The sequence below is a fragment of the Rutidosis leptorrhynchoides genome, chromosome 3, assembly GCF_046630445.1.
Source record: "Rutidosis leptorrhynchoides isolate AG116_Rl617_1_P2 chromosome 3, CSIRO_AGI_Rlap_v1, whole genome shotgun sequence".
Classification (NCBI taxonomy): domain Eukaryota; kingdom Viridiplantae; phylum Streptophyta; class Magnoliopsida; order Asterales; family Asteraceae; genus Rutidosis; species Rutidosis leptorrhynchoides.
The window spans coordinates 409,612,555-409,636,913 of NC_092335.1; positions in this window are offsets into that span (position 1 = coordinate 409,612,555).

Consider the following 24,359-nt stretch of genomic DNA (forward strand, 5'->3'; position numbering starts at 1 on the left):
TCCCGAATTGGTGCCAAACGAGAAACGAAAGATAGAAATGTATATTGACGGTTTATCGATCAATATCAAAGGAAATGTTACATCGTCCAAACCAAATACGATGCAGGAAGCCATGACAATGGCACACCAACTCATGGACCAGATCACAGAGAGTTCGATTAAGGCACCAATTACCGAAGTCAAGACAACTGAAGGAAAGAGGAAATGGGAAGACTATAAGGGCAAAAGTACTCATCTGAAGAAACAAGAAACTTTTAAAGGTAAACAAGATGGGGCAACTGCAAGTCCAAACTATAAGGGACCCCATCCGTTCTGCAAAAGATGTTACACACATCATGCAGGTTATTGCCAAGTGGTCTGTGATAAGTGCAACAAGAAAGGACATGTGGCGAAAGATTCTTATGCCACCGTTTCTGAAGTAAAGACAAAACTGACCGATGTCAAGAAATGTTTTGGATGCGGGAAGTCTGGTCACTTTATAAATCAATGCCCTGATAAGGAGAAGAACAAAGAACCCGCACGTGGGAGGGCATTTAATGTTAGTACCAGTGAAGCACGTGAGGATCCTAATCTTGTCACGGGTACGTTTACCATTAATAATCAACTAGCTTCTATTATGTTTGATACGGGTGCTGATAGAAGTTATATGTGTAAAGACTTTAGTTCTAAACTAAAATGTGCATCATTACCTCTAGACGATAAATATACTATAGAATTAGCTAATGGTAAACTGATAAAAGCCGATAAAATTTGCCATGGTTGCGAAATGAATCTCGCTGGTGAAACCTTCAAAATCGATTTGATACCCGTAGAATTAGGAAGTTTTGACGTAATTGTTGGCATGGACTGGATGTCCAAAACAAAAGCGGAAGTTGTTTGCGCTGAGAAAGCAATTCGCATCCCTCGTAAGGATGAAATGTCATTAATGATTTATGGGGAGAAGAGCAACTCAAAGTTGAACTTTATCAGCTGTATGAAGGCCCAGAAACTTATAAGAAAAGGTTGTTATGCTATTCTGGCACACATAAAGAAGATCGATACTGAAGAAAGAAGCATTAATGATATGCCGGTTGTAAGAGAATATCCCGGAGTATTTCCAGAAGAATTACCGGGGCTACCTCCACACAGGTGTGTAGAATTTCAGATTGATCTCATACCAGGAGCTGCACCTGTAGCCCGATCTCCATATAGACTTGCACCTTCAGAAATGCAAGAATTACAAGACCAGTTGCAAGAATTATCGGACCGTGGATTTATTCGTCCTAGTTTTTCACCTTGGGGTGCTCCTATTCTGTTCGTCAAGAAGAAGGATGGATCTATGAGAATGTGCATAGATTACCGAGAATTAAACAAATTAACGATCAAGAATCGGTACCCATTACCGAGGATTGATGATTTGTTTGATCAATTGCAAGGATCAAGTGTTTATTCTAAGATTGATCTATGCTCCGGATATCATCAGCTGAGAGTGAAAGAAGAAGATGTTCCTAAAACCGCGTTCAGAACCCGTTACGGTCACTATGAGTTTCTAGTCATGCCTTTTGGATTAACTAATGCTCCAGAAGTATTCATGGATCTAATGAATCGCATCTGTAGACCGTATTTAGACAAATTTGTCATTGTTTTTATCGACGACATATTGATTTACTCGAAGAACAAGGAAGAACATGAGCAACACTTAAGACTGGTACTGGAGATACTCAAGAAAGAAGAATTGTACGCAAAATTTTCGAAGTGTGATTTCTGGTTACAAGAAGTACAATTTTTGGGCCATGTTGTCAGTAAACATGGAATTAAAGTTGACCCCGCCAAGATCGAAGCCATTAGTAAATGGGAAACCCCGAAGACTCCAACACAAATCCGCCAATTCTTAGGTCTTGCTGGTTACTACCGAAGATTCATTCAAGATTTCTCTAGAATCGCCAAACCCTTAACTTCATTGACTCAAAAGGGAAAGAAGTATGATTGGTCCACGGAACAGGAATCCTCATTCCAGTTGTTAAAGAAGAAGTTAACGTCCGCACCCATTTTGTCATTACCAGAAGGAAATGATGATTTCGTGATCTATTGTGACGCTTCGCGCCAAGGTTTAGGATGTGTATTAATGCAACGCACAAAAGTTATCGCATATGCCTCACGACAACTAAAAATTCATGAAAAGAACTATACAACACACGATTTGGAACTTGGAGCTGTAGTTTTTGCACTCAAAATATGGAGACACTATCTATATGGCACCAAGTGTACAGTGTACACTGACCATAAGAGTCTTCAGCATATTTTTGATCAAAAACAACTCAATATGAGGCAACGTCGCTGGGTAGAGTTGTTAAACGATTACGATTGTGAAATCCGTTACCACCCCGGAAAGGCTAATGTTGTAGCTGATGCCTTAAGTCGAAAAGAAAGAGTAAAACCTCTTAGGGTCCGAGCTTTGAATATTACAATTCGTACCGATCTAACAAAGCAAATTCAAGCAGCACAGTTAGAAGCTTTAAAAGAAGAAAATGAAAAAGGCGAAATGAGCAGAGGGTTAGAAAAACAGCTTGAGGTAAAAGCCGATGGAACCCTGTATTTTGCTGATAGGATATGGGTACCAAAATATGGTAATCTAAGGCAACTAGTACTAGATGAAGCACACAAAACGAGGTACTCAATTCACCCAGGAAACGGGAAAATGTACCACGATTTCAAGAAGTTTTATTGGTGGCCTAATATGAAGACAGAAATTGCTACTTATGTAAGCAAATGTTTGACGTGTGCGAAGGTCAAAGCTGAGCACCAAAAGCCGTCAGGATTACTGCAACAACCAGAAATTCCGCAGTGGAAATGGGAAAGAATAACTATGGATTTCATTACGAAATTGCCAAGGACTGCAAGTAGTCATGATACTATTTGGGTGATAGTTGATCGTCTAACTAAATCAGCTCACTTCCTACCAATAAAGGAGACAGACAGTATGGAGAAATTAGCACGCCTATATTTGAAGGAAGTAGTTTCCAGGCATGGTGTACCCATCTCTATCATATCTGATCGCGACACCCGATTCACATCACGTTTCTGGCAGTCATTACAAAAAGCATTGGGAACTCGATTAGATATGAGCACCGCTTATCACCCACAGACAGATGGTCAAAGTGAAAGAACAATACAAACATTGGAAGACATGTTATGGGCATGCGTGATTGACTTCGGAACCAGTTGGGATCGACACTTACCGTTGGCAGAATTTTCATACAATAACAGCTATCATACGAGCATCAACGCAGCGCCATTTGAAGCACTTTACGGTAGAAAGTGCAGATCTCCTATCTGTTGGAGTGAAGTAGGAGAAAGACAACTTACTGGACCAGAAATTATTCATGAAACCACCGAAAAGATCATTCAAATACAACAGCGATTGAAAACGGCCATGAGTCGCCAAAAGAGTTATGCTGATGTAAGAAGAAAACCGCTAGAATTTCAAGTGGGCGACAAAGTCATGTTGAAAGTGTCACCCTGGAAAGGCGTTGTACGATTCGGTAAACGAGGAAAGCTAAGTCCTAGGTACGTAGGACCCTTTGAAATCACCGAAAGAATTGGAACAGTTGCTTATCGATTAAATCTACCGCAAGAACTTAGTAGTGTTCATGACACATTTCACGTGTCAAATTTGAAGAAATGTTTAGCTGAAGAGGATGTCATAATTCCTCTTGACGAAATACGAATCAATGATAAACTCCATTTTGTCGAAGAACCTGTTGAAATCATGGACCGTGAGGTCAAACAATTAAAACAAAGCAAAATACCGATAGTTAGAGTTCGTTGGAACGCTAGACGAGGACCCGAGTTTACTTGGGAACGTGAGGATCAAATGAAGCAAAAGTATCCACATTTGTTCACTGATATCGCTCATGAAACAGGTACTACTCAAAATTTCGAGACGAAATTTTCTTTAACGGGGAGGTACTGTGATGAACCGAAAAATTTCGACTAATTTAAACCAATTCTCTTTATGATTTAATATTATGTAAATATACATATATGTATGTATATATATATATATATATTATAAGATGTACAAGTAAAAACGACTTTCCTACAGTAAAACATTAATTGCTACAGTAAAAATGACTTTGCTACAGTAAAACACTATTTGCTACAGTGAAACCGTATTTTGCTACAGTGCTATAGTAAAACACTATTTGCTACAGTAAAACACTATTTGCTACAGTAAAACACTATTTGCTACAGTAAAATACTATTTGATGTCGACGAACTAGCAAACAGAAACAGAAAAGGCGGCCATGCGATCGCATGGCAAAAACACTGAAAACTCATGCGATCGCATGAGCTACAGTAAATCGAAAAGTACTATAAAAGGTCAGTTTTGCTCGACGAATTTTTCATAATAATTTCTTTACGTAAAATTTTATATTTATAATTATAATTATAATTATAATTTTAAGTTTAATAATAATAAAGTATATTCGAGGGTATTTTTAATTCGGGTTTCAAACCGTTTTAAAATAAGGAAATTTTGGGTATTGTTCGGGGTATTGTTCTTGAATCCAAGACCAACCATACAGTCGTCTACCATCATTACGTCTACGCAATTTGCCTACAATATTGAATCGCAATATTGAACTGTGAGTTATAGTCTCCCTTTTTAAATACTTTAAATATTTTTGGGCTGAGAATACATGCAATTTATTTTAAACGCAATAAGACACAAGTACATACAAAATTCTACACTGAGTTAAACCGAAAATCCCTTAGCTTTGGTAACTAGTAGCTGCCAGTACATAGGATATGGACTGGTGGGCGCGAATATTTGTATATGGATCCATAGGGCTTGACATCCCCGTCTGAGCTAGAGCGCTAGCCTTTTAACGGACGTATGTTATTTGAGTTTAAGACACGTTGGTTTGCGTGTATTAAAACGAATGGGGTAATTATCACTATAGCGTTAAGTTTAGTTACCAGGGTGCTCTGTTACGTAGAATCGATTGATAAACTTTTGATGAAATCTTGTGGTATATCTTTATATATGTTTATGACTCGAGCAATTAAACCTATAACTCACCAACATTCGTGTTGACTTTTTAGCATGTTTTATTCTCAGGTCCTTAGAATGCTTCCGCTGTGATGTGCTTGTTGCCTGCATGGAGTCTCTCATGCTTTGTACAAAGTTTATTGCATTCAAAATAAAACTGCGTTGTGTAATAAATAACTGGACTGTGATGTCAACCTGTAAATTAAAGACTTATGTATTTCGGGGTTTTGCTTATACCTAAGCACTCGCCCACATGTTTATAACTTTCTATGTTTAGAAAGTCACTTATTTTAATGAATGCAATATTTTATCAAAACGTATCATATAGAGGTCAAAACCTCACTGTGGAATCAATGATTAACGTGCCGCGTCAATAGCGATTTTGACGGGTCATTACAGTTAAGGTTTGATGGAATGCTCGTAGAGGACTCGAGTTCACCTGGGAGCGTGAAGATCAGATGAAAAAGAAATACCCACATCTATTTCCAGAAGATTCGTCAACACCTTCAACAGCTTAAAATTTCGGGACGAAATTTATTTAACGGGTAGGTACTGTAGTGACCCGAACTTTTCCATGTTTATATATATATTAATTGAGATTGATATTTACATGATTAAATGTTTCCAACATGTTAAGCAATCAAACTTGTTAAGACTTGATTAATTGAAATATGTTTCATATAGACAATTGACCACCCAAGTTGACCGGTGATTCACGAACGTTAAAACTTGTAAAAACTATATGATGACATATATATGGATATATATATAGTTAACATGATACTATGATAAGTAAACATATCATTAAGTATATTAACAATGAACTACATATGTAAAAACAAGACTACTAACTTAATGATTTTTAAACGAGACATATATGTAACGATTATCGTTGTAAAGACATTTAATGTATATATATCATATTAAGAGATATTCATACATGCTAATATCATGATAATATAATAATTTAAAATCTCATTTGATATTATAAACATTGGGTTAACAACATTTAACAAGATCGTTAACCTAAAGGTTTCAAAACAACACTTACATGTAACGACTAACGATGACTTAACGACTCAGTTAAAATGTATATACATGTAGTGTTTTAATATGTATTTATACACTTTTTAAAGACTTCAATACACTTATCAAAATACTTCTACTTAACAAAAATGCTTACAATTACATCCTCGTTCAGTTTCATCAACAATTCTACTCGTATGCACCCGTATTCGTACTCGTACAATACACAGCTTTTAGATGTATGTACTATTGGTATATACACTCCAATGATCAGCTCTTAGCAGCCCATGTGAGTCACCTAACACATGTGGGAACCATCATTTGACAACTAGCATGAAATATCTCATAAAATTACAAAAATATGAGTAATCATTCATGACTTATTTACATGAAAACAAAATTACATATCCTTTATATCTAATCCATACACCAACGACCAAAAACACCTAAAAACACTTTCATTCTTCAATTTTCTTCATCTAATTGATCTCTCTCAAGTTCTATCTTCAAGTTCTAAGTGTTCTTCATAAATTCTACAAGTTCTAGTTACATAAAATCAAGAATACTTTCAAGTTTGCTAGCTCACTTCTAATCTTGTAAGGTGATCATCCAACCTCAAGAAATCTTTGTTTCTTACAGTAGGTTATCATTCTAATACAAGGTAATAATCATATTCAAACTTTGGTTCAATTTCTATAACTATAACAATCTTATTTCAAGTGATGATCTTACTTGAACTTGTTTTCATGTCATGATTCTGCTTCAAGAACTTCAAGCCATCCAAGGATTCGTTGAAGCTAGATCCATTTTTCTCTTTTCCAGTAGGTTTATCCAAGAAACTTAAGATAGTAATGATGTTCATAACATCATTCGATTCATACATATAAAGCTATCTTATTCGAAGGTTTAAACTTGTAATCACTAGAACATAGTTTAGTTAATTCTAAACTTGTTCGCAAACAAAAGTTAATCCTTCTAACTTGACTTTTAAAATCAACTAAACACATGTTCTATATCTATATGATATGCTAACTTAATGATTTAAAACCTGGAAACACGAAAAACACCGTAAAACCGGATTTACGCCGTCGTAGTAACACCACGGGCTGTTTTGGGTTAGTTAATTAAAAACTATGATAAACTTTGATTTTAAAGTTGTTATTCTGAGAAAATAATTTTTATTATGAACATGAAACTATATCCAAAAATTATGGTTAAACTCAAAGTGGAAGTATGTTTTCTAAAATGGTCATCTAGACGTCGTTCTTTCGACTGAAATGACTACCTTTACAAAAATGACTTGTAACTTATTTTTCCGACTATAAACCTATAATTTTTCTGTTTAGATTCATAAAATAGAGTTCAATATGAAACCATAGCAATTTGATTCACTCAAAACGGATTTAAAATGAAGAAGTTATGGGTAAAACAAAATTGGATAATTTTTCTCATTTTAGCTACGTGAAAATTGGTAACAAATCTATTCCAACCATAACTTAATCAACTTGTATTGTATATTATGTAATCTTGAGATACCATAGACATGTATACAATGTTTTGACCTATCATGTCGACACATCTATATATATTTCAGAACAACCATAGACACTCTATATGTAAATGTTGGAGTTAGCTATACAGAGTTGAGGTTGATTCCAAAATATATATAGTTTGAGTTGTGATCAATACTGAGATACGTATACACTGGGTAGTGGATTGATTCAAGATAATATTTATCGATTTATTTCTGTACATCTAACTGTGGACAACTAGTTGTAGGTTACTAACGAGGACAGCTGACTTAATAAACTTAAAACATCAAAATATATTAAAAGTGTTGTAAATATATTTTGAACATACTTTGATATATATGTATATATTGTTATAGGTTCGTGAATCAACCAGTGGCCAAGTCTTACTTCCTGACGAAGTAAAAATCTGTGAAAGTGAGTTATAGTCCAACTTTTAAAATCTAATATTTTTGGGATGAGAATACATGCAGGTTTTATAAATGATTTACAAAATAGACACAAGTACGTGAAACTACATTCTATGGTTGAATTATCGAAATCGAATATGCCCCTTTTTATTAAGTCTGGTAATCTAAGAATTAGGGAACAGACACCCTAATTGACGCGAATCCTAAAGATAGATCTATTGGGCCTAACAAGCCCCATCCAAAGTACCGGATGCTTTAGTACTTCGAAATTTATATCATATCCGAAGGGTGTCCCAGAATGATGGGGATATTCTTATATATGCATCTTGTTAATGTCGGTTACCAGGTGTTCACCATATGAATGATTTTTATCTCTATGTATGGGATGTGTATTGAAATATGAAATCTTGTGGTCTATTGTTACGATTTGATATATATAGGTTAAACCTATAACTCACCAACATTTTTGTTGACGTTTAAAGCATGTTTATTCTCAGGTGAATACTAAGAGCTTCCGCTGTCACATACTTAAATAAGGACGAGATTTGGAGTCCATGCTTGTATGATATTGTGTAAAAACTGCATTCAAGAAACTTATTTTGTTGTAACATATTTGTATTGTAAACCATTATGTAATGGTCGTGTGTAAACAGGATATTTTAGATTATCATTATTTGATAATCTACGTAAAGCTTTTTAAACCTTTATTGATGAAATAAAGGTTATGGTTTGTTTTAAAATGAATGCAGTCTTTGAAAAACGTCTCATATAGAGGTCAAAACCTCGCAACGAAATCAATTAATATGGAACGTTTTTAATCAATAAGAACGGGACATTTCACTCGGTCCACCGTTTCAATCCAATTGGTCCTTCGGTTCCATCAAATTCCAAAGGTTTGCAGGCAGTGAATTCTTTGTAGGATCATCCTACACGATTTCTTGCGCCGTTAGCTGCATTGCTAGATTCAGAGTTATTGTTGGTATGTAGCGCAGCCTGTACTGCGGCTATGTTTGCAGCAAGAAAGGTACGAAATTCCTCTTCGCTCATATTCATGGTGTGTCGAGTAGTCGGTGCCATTTCCTTCAAAATAGCCAACTAAATCGAGTTAATCATACAGAATATTAAGAGTAGTCAATAGTATTTCGTAGCATAATATGAACTCATTTATAAAAGCTTTTTCTTCATATTAGCATTTTATAGTTTTAATTCGGGTAGTACCTACCCGTTAAGTTCATACTTAGTAGCTATTATACAATTCCACTACTACGATTCTATATGAAAAACTTATTACAATAATATTTGGCGTTCAAACTTTTATACAATATTTTACAAACATACAATACCACTATTATACATATAGGATGAAATATAGCACATAATAACTTGCTACACGGGAGCTATAAAGGTAATTCTAATTAATACGCAAGTTGTTCAGCAAAGGCAATAAAGAAACTTAATTCATAAGTCCAGAAACAGGTCATGCATTCAGGTTTTACTAAAACGACTTCCCATCCTTGATCTTGTGGAAAGTAACCGTTATGACCATTGGCTAGGCAGCATGTTGTAATGTCGTCAAAAGGACGAGGGTTTCGTAATGCCCAACAGCCTCGTAGCAATCTAAAAACCTTGTTTCTTACCCCAACTACTGAGTCCGTCACTTGTGGGAATGTTTCATTTAATAGTTGTAATCCGATGTTCTTTTTCTCACTTTGGTGAGAAGCGAACATCACTAACCCGTAAGCATAACATGCTTCTTTATATTGCATGTTAAAAGCTCTTTCTAATTCACGAAATCCTATGTTGGGATATGTTGAGTCAAAATAGGTTCTTCACCCGTAGCGAAAAATTGCATTTGGGTTCCCCGCATTTAACGCTTTAAAGAAAACACGGCGTAACTTACGGTCTCCCCAATGTGATATACCCCACCTATCAAAGGAAAGCCTTTTATAAATTAAGGCATTTCTGGAAAGTCTTTCAAATGTTTGACAAGTTAATTTCGCCATAACTAATTGTGCTGATGAATTCTGACTGACTCTAGACAATATTTCATCAATCATATCCTCTGGTAGGTCCTCTAAAATATTCAGTTGTTTACCCTTAACGTCTATTTTGTGTTTTTATACTGTAAAAATAGACGAGGGTTAGATTCATAATAGATAATTAACAAACAATACAAGCAATTTTACATTTATCAAAAAAGCACAAGCACACTATATTACATATATTACACAACATGATTACAACTCTTTAATCTGACTCACTCGTTTCTTCTTCTTTGGACTTGGTTCATTTTGCTAATTTCCTAGGGATATATGATGCTCCCCTAATACGAGCTATCATTTTCCACAATGGTTTGGAAAAACCCGGTGGTTTAGAGGTTCCCGGGTTATTGTTACATTTTAGGAAATACGGACGTTGCCGATACATATAAAGTTCATCGGGGTTGAAATCAGGTTTCTCTATTTTTATACCTTTTCTCTTATTATTTTCTTTTTCTTTATTAAATTGGGTCGAGGTAATTTCTATAACATCATCGGAATCCTCATCGGGATCCGATTCATCGAAAAATTGGTAATCTTTCCAATATTTTGCTTCCTCGGTGAAAACACCATTGACCATTATTGACTTTGGTCCGTTGGTTGAGGATTTTCTTTTATTTAACCGATTTACTGTAGGTTTCAATATTTCTTCTTCCGGAACCTCTTCTTCTTCTGGTTCTTCCTCTTCCGGTTCCTCTTCTTCCGGTTCCTCCTCTTCCGGTTCCTCTTCTTCCGGTTCCTCTTCGGGAATTTGTGAATCTTCCCAAAGTATATTCGACTCTTTATTATTATTAGGTGAGTCGATGGGATTTGTACTAGAGGTAGACATCTATCACACAATATCAAACACGTTAAGAGATTAATATATCACATAATATTTACATGTTAATAATATATAGTTTCCAACAAAAAAGTTAAGCAATCGTTTTTTTTTTTTTTTTTTTTTTTTGAAGAAAAACACGGTCGAAGTCCAGACTCACTAATGCATCCTAACAAACTCGGTAAGACACACTAATGCAAAAATTCTGGTTCTCTAAGTCCAACGCTCGGATACCAACTGAAATATCCCGTTCATATTAATTATAAACGTTCCATATTAATTGATTTCGTCGCGAAGTTTTGACCTCTATATGAGACGTTTTTCAAAGACTGCATTCATTTTTAAAACAACCATAACCTTTATTTTATCGATAAAGGTTTAAAAAGCATTACTTAGATTATCAAATAATGATAGTCTAAAATATAGCGTTTACACACGACCATTACATAATGGTTTATAATAAGAATATATTACATCAAAAATACGTTTCTTGAATGCAGTTTTTACATAATATCATACAAGTATGGACTCCAAATCTTGTCCTTATTTTAGTATGCAACAGCAGAAGCTCTTAATAATCACCTGAGAATAAACATGCTTAAAACGTCAACAAAAATGTTGGTGAGTTATAGGTTTAACCTATATATTATCAAATCATAATAATAGACCACAAGATTTCATATTTCAATATACATCCCATACATAGAGATAAAATTCATTCATATGGTGAACACCTGGTAACCGACATTAACAAGATGCATATAAAAATATCCCCTATCATTCCGAAAAATCCTTCGGACATGATAAAAACGAATTCGAAGTACTAAAGCATCCGGTACTTTGGATGGGGTTCCTTAGGCCCAATAGATCTATCTTTAGGATTAGCGTCAATTAGTAGATCGGTTTACTAATTCTTAGGTTACCAAGCAAAAGGGGCATATTCGACTTCGATCATTCACCATATAATGTAGTTTCATTTACTTGTATCTATTTCGTAAAACATTTATAAAACTGCATGTATTCTCATCCCAAAATATTAGATTTTGAAAATGAGACTATAACTCACTTTCACAGATTTTTACTTCGTCGGAAAGTAAGACTTGGCCACTGGTCGATTCACGAACCTATAACAAATATGTACATATATATCAAATTATTTTCAAAATATATTTACAACACTTTTAATACATTTTGATATTTTAAGTTTATTAAGTCAGCTGTCCTCGTTAGTAACCTACAACTAGTTGTCCACAGTTAGATGTACATAAAATAAAGCAATATATATTATCTTGAATCAATCCACGACCTCGTGTATACAAGCCTCATGCTAGATCACAACTCAAAGTATATATAATATTTTGGAATCAACCTCAACCCTGTATAGCTAACTCCAACATTACTGCATATAGAGTGTCTATGGTTGTTCCGAAATATATATATAGATGGGTCGATATGATATGTCAAAACATTGTATTCGTGTCTATGGTATCCCAAGATTACATAATATATTAGAATACATGTATAATACAATATGAGTTAGCTAGGATATAATTAATATAGATTTGTTACCAATTTTCACGTAGCTACAACAAGAAAAATTATCCAATCTTGTTTTACCCATAACTTCTTCGTTTTAAATCCGTTTTGAGTGAATCCAATTGAGCTGGTTTCATATTGAACTTAATTTTATGAATCTAAACAGAAAAAGTATAAGTTAATAGTCATAAATATAGGTTACAAGTCGTTTTTGTAAAGGTAGTCATTTCAGTCGAAAGAACGACGTCTAGATGACCATTTTGGCAAACATACTTCCACTTTGAGTTTAACCATGATTTTTGGATATAGTTTCATGTTAATAAGAAAAATCATTTTCCCAGAAGAACAACTTTTAAATCAAAGTTTATCATAGTTTTTAATTAACTAACCCAAAACAGCCCACGGTGTTACTACGACGGCGTATGTCCGGTTTTACTGTGTTTTTTGTGTTTTCAGGTTTTAAATCATTAATTTAACATATCATATAGATATAGAACATGTGTTTAGTTGATTTTAAAAGTCAAGTTAGAAGGATTAACTTTATTTGCGAACAAGTTTAGAATTAACTAAACTATGTTCTAGTGATTACAAGTTTAAATCTTCGGATAAGATAGTTTTATATGTATGAATCGAATGATGTTATGAACATCATTACTACCTTAATTTTAGTAGGTAAACCTACTGGAAATGAAATAAAATAGATCTAGCTTCAAAGGATCCTTGGATGTCTTGAAAGTTCTTGAAGCAGAATCATGACACGAAAACAAGTTCAAGTAAGATTTCCACTCGAAATAAGATTTTTATATATTTATAGAAATTGAATCAAAGTTTGAATATGAGTATTACCTTGTATTAGAAAGATATCTTACTGTAAATAAGAAAGATTTCTTGAGGTTGAATGATCACTTTACAAGATTGGAAGTAAGCTAGCAAACTTGGAAGTATTCTTGATTTTATGAAACTAGAAGTTATAGAATTTATGAAGAACACTTAGAACTTGAAGATAGAACTTGAGAGAGATCAATTAGATGAAGAAAATTGAAGAATGAAAGTGTTTGTAGGTGTTTTTGGTCGTTGGTATATGGATTAGATATAAAGGATGTGTAATTTTGTTTACATGTAAATAAGTCATGAATGATTACTAATATTTTTGTAATTTTATGAGATATTTCATGCTAGTTGCCAAATGATGGTTCCCACATGTGTTAGCTGACTCACATGGGCTACTAAGAGCTGATCATTGGAGTGTATATACTGAAATGACCCGTTCTTATTGATTAAAAATGTTCCATATTAATTGATTTCGTTGCGATGTTTTGACCTCTATATGAGACGTTTTTCAAAGACTGCATTCATTTTAAAACAAACCATAACCTTTATTTCATCAATAAAGGTTTAAAAAGCTTTACGTAGATTATCAAATAATGATAATCTAAAATATCCTGTTTACACACGACCATTACATAATGGTTTACAATACAAATATGTTACAACAAAATACGTTTCTTGAATGCAGTTTTTACACAATATCATACAAGCATGGACTCCAAATCTCGTCCTTATTTAAGTATGCGACAGCGGAAGCTCTTAATAATCACCTGAGAATAAACATGCTTAGTACGTCAACAAAAATGTTGGTGAGTTTTAGGTTTAACCTATATATATCAAATCATAATAATAGACCACAAGATTTCATATTTCAATTCACATCCCATACATAGAGATAAAAATCATTCATATGGTGAACACCTGGTAATCGACATTAACAAGATGCATATATAAGAATATCCCCATCATTCCGGGACACCCTTCGGATATGATATAAATTTCGAAGTACTAAAGCATCCGGTACTTTGGATGGGGTTTGTTAGGCCCAATAGATCTATCTTTAGGATTCGCGTCAATTAGGGTGTCTGTTCCCTAATTCTTAGATTACCAGACTTAATAAAAAGGGGCATATTCGATTTCGATAATTCAACCATAGAATGTAGTTTCACGTACTTGTGTCTATTTTGTAAATCATTTATAAAACCTGCATGTATTCTCATCCCAAAAATATTAGATTTTAAAAGTGGGACTATAACTCACTTTCACAGATTTTTACTTCGTCGGGAAGTAAGACTTGGCCACTGGTTGATTCACGAACCTATAACAATATATACATATATATCAAAGTATGTTTAAAATATATTTACAACACTTTTAATATATTTTGATGTTTTAAGTTTATTAAGTCAGCTGTCCTCATTAGTAACGTACAACTAGTTGTTCACAGTTAGATGTACAGAAATAAATCGATAAATATTATCTTGAATCAATCCACGACCCAGTGTATATGTAACTCAGTATTGATCACAACTCAAACTATATATATTTTGGAATCAACCTCAACCCTGTATAGCTAACTCCAACATTCACATATAGAGTGTCTATGGTTGTTCCGAAATATATATAGATGTGTCGACATGATAGGTCGAAACATTGTATACGAGTCTATGGTATCTCAAGATTACATAATATACAATACAAGTTGATTAAGTTATGGTTGGAATAGATTTGTTACCAATTTTCACGTAGCTAAAATGAGAAAAATTATCCAATCTTGTTTTACCCATAACTTCTTCATTTTAAATCCGTTTTGAGTGAATCAAATTGCTATGGTTTCATATTGAACTCTATTTTATGAATATAAATAGAAAAATTATAGGTTTATTGTCGAAAAAATAAGTTACAAGTCATTTTTGTAAAGGTAGTCAATTCAGTCGAAAGAACGACGTCTAGATGACCATTTTAGAAAACATACTTCCACTTTGAGTTTAACCATAATTTTTGGATATAGTTTCATGTTCATACTAAAAATCATTTTCTCAGAATAACAACTTTTAAATCAAAGTTTATCATAGTTTTTAATTAACTAACCCAAAACAGCCCGCGGTGTTACTACGACGGCGTAAATCCGGTTTTACGATGTTTTTCGTGTTTCCAGGTTTTAAATCATTAAGTTAGCATATCATAAAGATATAGAACATGTGTTTAGTTGATTTTAAAAGTCAAGTTAGAAGGATTAACTTTTGTTTGCGAACAAGTTTAGAATTAACTAAACTATGTTCTAGTGATTACAAGTTTAAACCTTCGAATAAGATAGCTTTATATGTATGAATCGAATGATGTTATGAACATCATTACTACCTTAAGTTCCTTGGATAAACCTACTGGAAAAGAGAAAAATAGATCTAGCTTCAACGGATCCTTGGATGGCTCGAAGTTCTTGAAGCAGAACCATGACACGAAAACAAGTTCAAGTAAGATCATCACTTGAAATAAGATTGTTATAGTTATATAAATTGAACCAAAGTTTGAATATGATTATTACCTTGTATTAGAATGATAACCTACTGTAAGAAACAAAGATTTCTTGAGGTTGGATGATCACCTTACAAGATTGGAAGTGAGCTAGCAAACTTGAAAGTATTCTTGATTTTATGTAACTAGAACTTGTAGAATATATGAAGAACACTTAGAACTTGAAGATAGAACTTGAGAGAGATCAATTAGATGAAGAAAATTGAAGAATGAAAGTGTTTGTAGGTGTTTTTGGTCGTTGGTGTATGGATTAGATATAAAGAATATGTAATTTTGTTTTCATGTAAATAAGTCATGAATGATTACTCATATTTTTGTAATTTTATGAGATATTTCATGCTAGTTGCAAAATGATGGTTCCCACATTGTTAGGTGACTCAAATAGGCTACTAAAAGCTGATCATTGAAGTATATATACCAATAGTACATACATCTAAAAGCTGTGTATTGTACGAGTGTAGTGACCCGAACTTTTCAATGTTTATATATATTAATTGAGATTGATATTTACATGATTAAATGTTTCCAACATGTTAAGCAATCAAACTTGTTAAGACTTGATTAATTGAAATATGTTTCATATAGACAATTGACCACCCAAGTTGACCGGCGATTCACGAACGTTAAAACTTGTAAAAACGACATGACGATATATATATGGATATACATATGGTTAACATGAGATTATGATAAGTAAGTATCTCCATAAGTATATTAACAATGAGTTATATACATATAAACAAGACTACTAACTTAAGGATTTCGAAACGAGACATATATGTAACGATTATCGTTGTAACGACATTTAAATGTATATATATCATATTAAGATATATTAATATATCATAATATCATGATAATATAATAATTTAACATCTCATTAGATATAATAAACAATGGGTTAACAACATTAATTGAGATTGTTAACTTAGAGGTTTCAAAACAACACTTACATGTAACGACTAACGATGACTTAACGACTCAGTTAAAATGTATATACAAGTAGTGTATTTAGATGTATTAAAATACTTTTGGAAGACTTCAAGACATATATCAAAACACTCATACTTAACGAAAATGGTTACAGTTACTTTTCCATTCTTTTCTTTCATCAAGAATTCTAGTCGTATTCTTACCCGTATTATACACAGCTTCAAAACGTACTTACTATGAGTATATACTAATAGGAACTAGCATGGGATTCCACTCTTGATTATGTCATGTATGACTAATCAATTTTAACTTCTACCATGAGCTATTCAACTAACTAGAACTCCTTTTAACCCCACTCACCACTCACCAATTACCACTCATCATTCACTCCATTTCACTTCCAATTCTCTTTCTAATTCTCTCTTAACACACACACACTATTATGAACGTATTTTTCCAGTAGTTAATCATCATCTTCATCAAAAATCACTTCAATAATCAAGCTATAATCATCATAGGAAGAACACTTCAAGAACACTTCAAAAATCCCTTCAAGTTTACTAATTTACTTCCAAGCTTTCTAATCCATTCCAAGTAATCATCTAAGATCAATAAACCTTTGTTATATACAGTAGGTTATCTTTCTTATTCAAGGTAATATTCATATTCAAACTTTGATTCAATTTCTATAACTATAAACTATCTTAATTCGAGTAAAAATCTTACTTGAACTTGTTTTTGTGTCATGATCCTACTTCAAGAACTTTCAAGCCATCCAAGATCCTTTGAAGCTAGATCATTTCTTGTCACTTCCAGTAGGTTTACCTACTAAACTTGATTTAGTAATGATGTTCATAACATCATTCGATTCATATATATAAAACTATCTTATTCGAAGGTTTAAACTCGTAATCACTAGAACATAGTTTAGTTAATTCTAAACTTGTTCGCAAACAAAAGTTAATCCTTCTAACTTGACTTTTAAAATTAACTACACACATGTTATATATCTATATGATATGTTAACTTAATGATTTAAAACTTGGAAACACGAAAAACACCGTAAAACCGGATTTACGCCGTCGTAGTAACACCGCGGGCTGTTTTGGGTTAGTTAATTAAAAACTATGATAAACTTTGATTTAAAAGTTGTTATCCTGAGAAAATGATTTTTATTATGAACATGAAACTATATCCAAAAATTATGGTTAAACTCAAAGTGGAAGTATGTTTTCTAAAATGGTCATCTAGACGTCGTTCTTCCGACTGAAATGACTACCTTTACAAAAATGACTTGTAACTTATTTTTCCGTCAATATACCTATACTTTTTCTGTTTAGATTCATAAAATAGAGTTTAATATGAAACCATAGCAATTTGATTCACTCAAAACGGATTTAAAATGAAGAAATTATGGGTAAAACAAGATTGGATAATTTTTCTCATTTTAGCTACGTGAAAATTGGTAACAAATCTATTCCAACCATAACTTAATCAACTTGTATTGTATATTATGTAATCTTGAGATACCATAGACACATATACAATGTTTCGACCTATCATGTCGACACATCTATATATATTTCGGAACAACCATAGACACTCTATATGTGAATGTTGGAGTTAGCTATACAGGGTTGAGGTTGATTCCAAAATATATATAGTTTGAGTTGTGATCAATACTGAGATACGTATACACTGGGTCGTGGATTGATTCAAGATAATATTTATCGATTTATTTCTGTACATCTAACTGTGGACAACTAGTTGTAGGTTACTAACGAGGACAGCTGACTTAATAAACTTAAAACATCAAAATATATTAAAAGTGTTGTAAATATATTTTAACCATACTTTGATATATATGTATATATTGTTATAGGTTCGTGAATCAACCAGTGGCCAAGTCTTACTTCCCGATGAAGTAAAAATCTGTGAAAGTGAGTTATAGTCCCACTTTTAAAATCTAATATTTTTCGGATGAGAATACATGCAGGTTTTATAAATGATTTACAAAATAGACACAAGTACATGAAATTACATTCTATGGTTGAATTATCGAAATCGAATATGCCCCTTTTTATTAAGTCTGGTAATCTAAGAATTAGGGAACAGACACCCTAATTGACGCGAATCCTAAAGATAGATCTATTGGGCCTAACAAACCCCATCCAAAGTACTGGATGCTTTAGTACTTCAAAATTTATATCATATCCGAAGGGTGTCCCAGAATGATGGGGATATTCTTATATATGCATCTTGTTAATGTCGGTTACCAGGTGTTCACCATATGAATGATTTTTATCTCTATGTATGGGATGTGTATTGAAATATGAAATCTTGTGGTCTATTGTTACGATTTGATATATATAAGTTAAACCTATAACTTACCAACATTTTTGTTGACATTTAAAGCATGTTTATTCTCAGGTGAATACTAAGAGCTTCCGCTGTTGCATACTGATATTGCTCTAAACATACATATTATTCAACGCAATATCACTTATATTTCATAGGTTTTTATCATCTACAAAGACATTCAATGCGCATTTCACGAGAAAAACGACAAAAGAGTGAAGTTAGAAGAAACGACGATAAAACGATAGTTTTAACTAGATTTATATCAAGAAACGTTTATCCGAATGAAAGTACAAGATGAAAGAAGAAAAGAGTTCAAATGAGAAGTGCCAAATCAGTACACGTCAACACGGGATCAACAAAGAACAACTGAAGAAGAAAAATGAAGAAAACTGTTATTTGATCTTACACGAATCGTGTATGTCTACACGAAACGTGTAGAATATTTGTTCTCACACGAATCGTGTAGTGATACACGAATCGTGTAATGTTAGGCCACAAGACTTTCCAGAACGTGAAATGGGGCGGCTGGCTTTTTAATTTTAAAACAATTCTTTAACTCAATGGAGATACAGCAGGAATTCAACAAAACATTCACCAACTACTACTTCAATTATAAATATGGAGTACGTTCAGAGTTAAAAGGAGAGGAGAATATACACACAAAATTACTATATCAAATTACTATTGTTATTTTTACTTGTACCTATTGTAATTAGTTTCAAGTATCAATTATTAAGGGGGTATTGTTCGTGATAAAGGGTGTTATTGTACGCGTGAAAGGGGTGTTATTATTGTAATTTTTCTACCGTTTGAAGTTAATGCAAGTGAAGATATTTTAGTAAGTTTACTCTGTTAAAATTAGCGTTGTTATTATGTTTGCATATCTATATTTTTATGTCTACCTTAGTGTAATGAATAGCTAAATTTCCCTAGTGTTTGCTTAAATGTAGAGCCCCTAGTGAAATGGATTGTTACCATTAGTAAAAGTTAAAATGTAACTTTAGTATTTTTAATATTGAGCCTAGTTAAAAGAACCATTTTTATGTAATTAGGTATTTAACCCTTGCCACTTAATTTATTAAATTTAAATAACGAAAGTTGTTTTTATTTACATAAATTGAGCTTCAACATTAATTTAGGTATTAGCGAAGGTCAAAACTAGGCTAGGTCTCAATTTAAATACTTAAGGAATAGTAGCTTTCTAAAAAGAATCCAATGAAAATTAGATTTTATTTAGTTAAGTTGTAACTTTATATTTATTCGAGAGAAAAATATAAAGTTTGATACTAGAACATTTTAAATAGGGCGTAAAACTTAAAACAATCCATGGACCTAGGGGTGACACAATTAAGTAAACACTCTCATTTATCTCATTTATATTTCTTATAAAAGTATTAAGTTTATTATTTACGAAGTATTATCTTATCAGCAAAAAAAAATACATAAAAATAGTTAATTTTCGTAACAGTTATTTGTCACATCTTTTTACTCATACACGAATCGTGTATCATCACACGAATCGTGTAGGCCTTGAATACGGCTACAGTACCCGTAGGTTAAATTTAGGGTTTTTAATTATTTAATATTATATATTTAGGTTTTTAGTTATTTTAATTATTATACTTAGAAGGTTATTTTTTTTATATAATTAGTTTTAATTATTATAAAATACTTAAATATATGTTTTAATTCTAAAAATTAGTATTAATTATAAGTTTATAAATTGTAACTAGTTTATAATTAGTAAATTAATTAATTTCCTTTTAATTTGTATTAGTTTAATTAAAAATGTCATTTAGTTAAGTTAAATAAGTTTATATAATAATTACTTAAAACAAAATTCTAAATATATAGTTTTATTGAAAATTACTATTTTACTAATTACCATCTAGTAATATAATTATCGCATCATAATTAGCATAATTTCATTTAGTTTCTTTTTAAGTTAATTATTGTAATCTTGTAATTTTATTTAGTAAATTAGTTAAGTTATTTTCTTTTACTGTTATACTATAAATTCCTAATCTAAAACCCCCTTTAATTAAGTTTGACATCAAAGACTATTAAAAACCATTAAACACTCCATCTCCCTGTGGAACGAATCGGATTTACCAACAAACTAAACTACACGGATAGGACTAGTTGCCTATATATATGTGTGAAATCAACCTGAAATCAATAAAATACCACATATAAAATAAATCAATTCGTGTAACAAAACAACTCAAATCCGTTCATAAATAAAGGTTACGTTTCCGCACATCAACTTTTTGGCGCCGCTGCCGGGGAGTTGGCAGTAAATAAATAGATAATTTTTCTGGTTCGTAGTAATAGTTGGATTTGTACGTGGAACGGGTTGTTGGATCACCAATTTTATTGGTCAATAGAAGGATCCTGCCCCTCTGCTGCATCTTTTGGCTATTCAAAACGTGGGCAAAATCAGAAGGAAAATCTGTTGTTTAAGGGTTTTTATCATTGTTTTTATGTTATTCGATCCTCTCGAGGAAATTCATTTCCAAGAAAGTTCAAAGTTTTTGAATAAATCCTTTAATTCTTTGTACAATTTCCCAAATTGTATGATCCGTTCAATCCTAAACTCGTTAAACTTAATCCGGAACCTCAGAGAATTAATAAAGGACAAAAACAACAAAAAGAAATAGGAAGTACTAGTAATTTTAAAACACCGAAAAACACTAAAAAAAAAGAAACAAGTAGGTAACCCTAGATAAACCTTTAGTGAAGTGATCTCATAATAGAAATTAATGTATGAACTTACGTTCCTCCTTTTTAAAATTAACTCCCTCACATCCTGAACCCGAAAGAAAATTCCACGAACGCTTAAGAGCTCAAGAAGTAGAATCTCTTGCTAAAAATTTAGAGTCACTTTTCTTAGAATCCGACTCTGAACCAATAATTCAACCAATCATAGAGCCGATTATTAAAGAAGAAGAAGAAATGGCTGATACAAATCAAACGATGGAAGCATTAATGAAGGCCACAAGAAAAGGTCAAGGCCACGCAATCATCCAACCCACGATGAGTGATGGCTTTGAAATAAAAGGTCAATTTTTACACATGGTAACTAATACATGTCAATTCGGTGGAGCCCCAAATGAGGATGCTAACGAGCATCTTCGTAAGTTTGTAAGCATTTGCAAGCTTTTCAAAATCAAAGATGTCACCGATGAAGTTGCATGTTTAAAAATCTTTCCATGGTCATTAAAAGATGATGCAAGAGATTGGCTAGACTCATTACCAGAAGGTTATATTGAAAACTGGAATGATATGATGGATAAATTTTTGTCAGAATTCTTTCCTGCTTCAAAAGCAGCAAAATTACAAAGTGACATAAATCACTTTAAACAAAAGCCTAATGAAACTCTTTATGAAGCTTGGACCCAATTCAATAAAATGCTTCGAATATGTCCTCAACACGGGTTGAATACATTCCAAAAGGTCCAAATATTCTATAAAGGAGTCAATGTGGCAACTAGAAAAGATATAGATGTTGCAGTCGGAGGTTCGATCATGAAGAAAACACCTGAAGACGCTCACACAATCATTGCTGATTTAGCTTCCCATTCTCATAATTGGCATCAAGAAATAGAATTTTCTAGATCATCAAATGTTGCTAGTATTGAAAGCAATGATGAAATTGCTTCTTTAAAAGTTCAAATAGCAAATCAAGCAAGGCAAATCGAGAAAGTAACCAAGGAAATGCATGCTATCAGAGTAGGATGTGAACTGCCAAGGTCCCCATCTTACTAGAGATTGTGATCAAAGTACAATGGAAGAACAAGCAAATTTCTTAGGATACTTACGAAAAGGTGAAATGAACTTCAGTGATTTTCCAGCTATAGAAGCAAACACCCGAAAATATCCTCCTATAAACAGCTATCAAGTAGGAGGACCTTCAGGATCAAATAATAATAACTATCAAAATAATAATAACTATTGATAAGGCTAAAAAGGAACATATATTTCATAGCAAAATCCCCCAAGAAAGACAAGATTTTAGTTGCAATTGTTCCATTTTCGAGTAATATTCATTTATTTTAAATAAGTGCGAAGACAAAAGGCGAAAACGAAGATTTGAAGACGCAAAGGTCCAAAAAGCTCAAAAGTACAAGATACAATCAAAAAGGTTCAAATTATTGATGAAGAACGTCTAAAAATGACAAGAGTACAAGTTACAAAACGCAAAGTACACGATATAAAATTATACGAAAGGGCGTTCGAAAATCCGGAACCGAGGCATGAACCAACTTTCAGCGCTCGACGCAACGGTGTAAAAATTACGAGTCAACTATGCACAAGAATAAAATATAATATTTAAATAATTCATAATAAGAATAATATTAAATAATAAAAAGTTGTTAATTGAGCATAGTTCAGGGGTCGTAAATGAAAATTCAATTTCTAATTTCGCTATATAACGATCTATGTAATTTCAATTGAGGAAGAACCTTTTTCGATCATTTTTTTTTCTATCATCTTTCTACCGATCCAATATCTATTATCAATATCAATATCTAAAAATCTCTATCATAATGTTAATGTAATAAGATATAACAATAATCTTAATTTTAAGTTTAAATTATGATAATAATAAGATTTATGATAGAGATCGTTTGAGTGTGTAAGTCGAAATTCTGTCCGTGTAACGCTACGCTATTTTTAATCATTGTAAGTTATGTTCAACCTTTTTACATTAATGTATCGTAGCTAAGTTATTATTATGCTTATTTAAAACGAAGTAATCATGATGTTGGGCTAATTACTAAAATTGGGTAATTGGGCTTTGTACCATAATTGGGGTTTGGACAAAAGAACGACACTTGTGGAAATTGGACAATTGACTATTAATAGATGGGGGTATTGTCTAATTGAGTGACAACTCATTGGAATCTGTCGAACCTATCTTCAAATTAATTAACCTAATAATTAATAATGATTATGGTTGTCCTATTTAGTGACGTTCATATGGAATCTGTTATAATCATTTAATTAATCAATTGGGCTGGGTAATTGATTATTCATTCTGATCAAGTGGATGAATTAATATTCATAAACTAATTAAAACAGGGGTGGATTACATACAGTGATAACTGGTGTAATTGTTGACAGAAGTGATAACTGCGTCATAGTTTAAATCCTTAATCAGTTGGAATATTTGACTTCGGGTATAAGGGTAATTTGACGAGGATACTCGCACTTTATATTTATGACCGATGGACTATTATGGACAAAAACCAGATAGACGTATCAAATAAACCAGGACAAAGGACAATTAACCCATGGTAATAA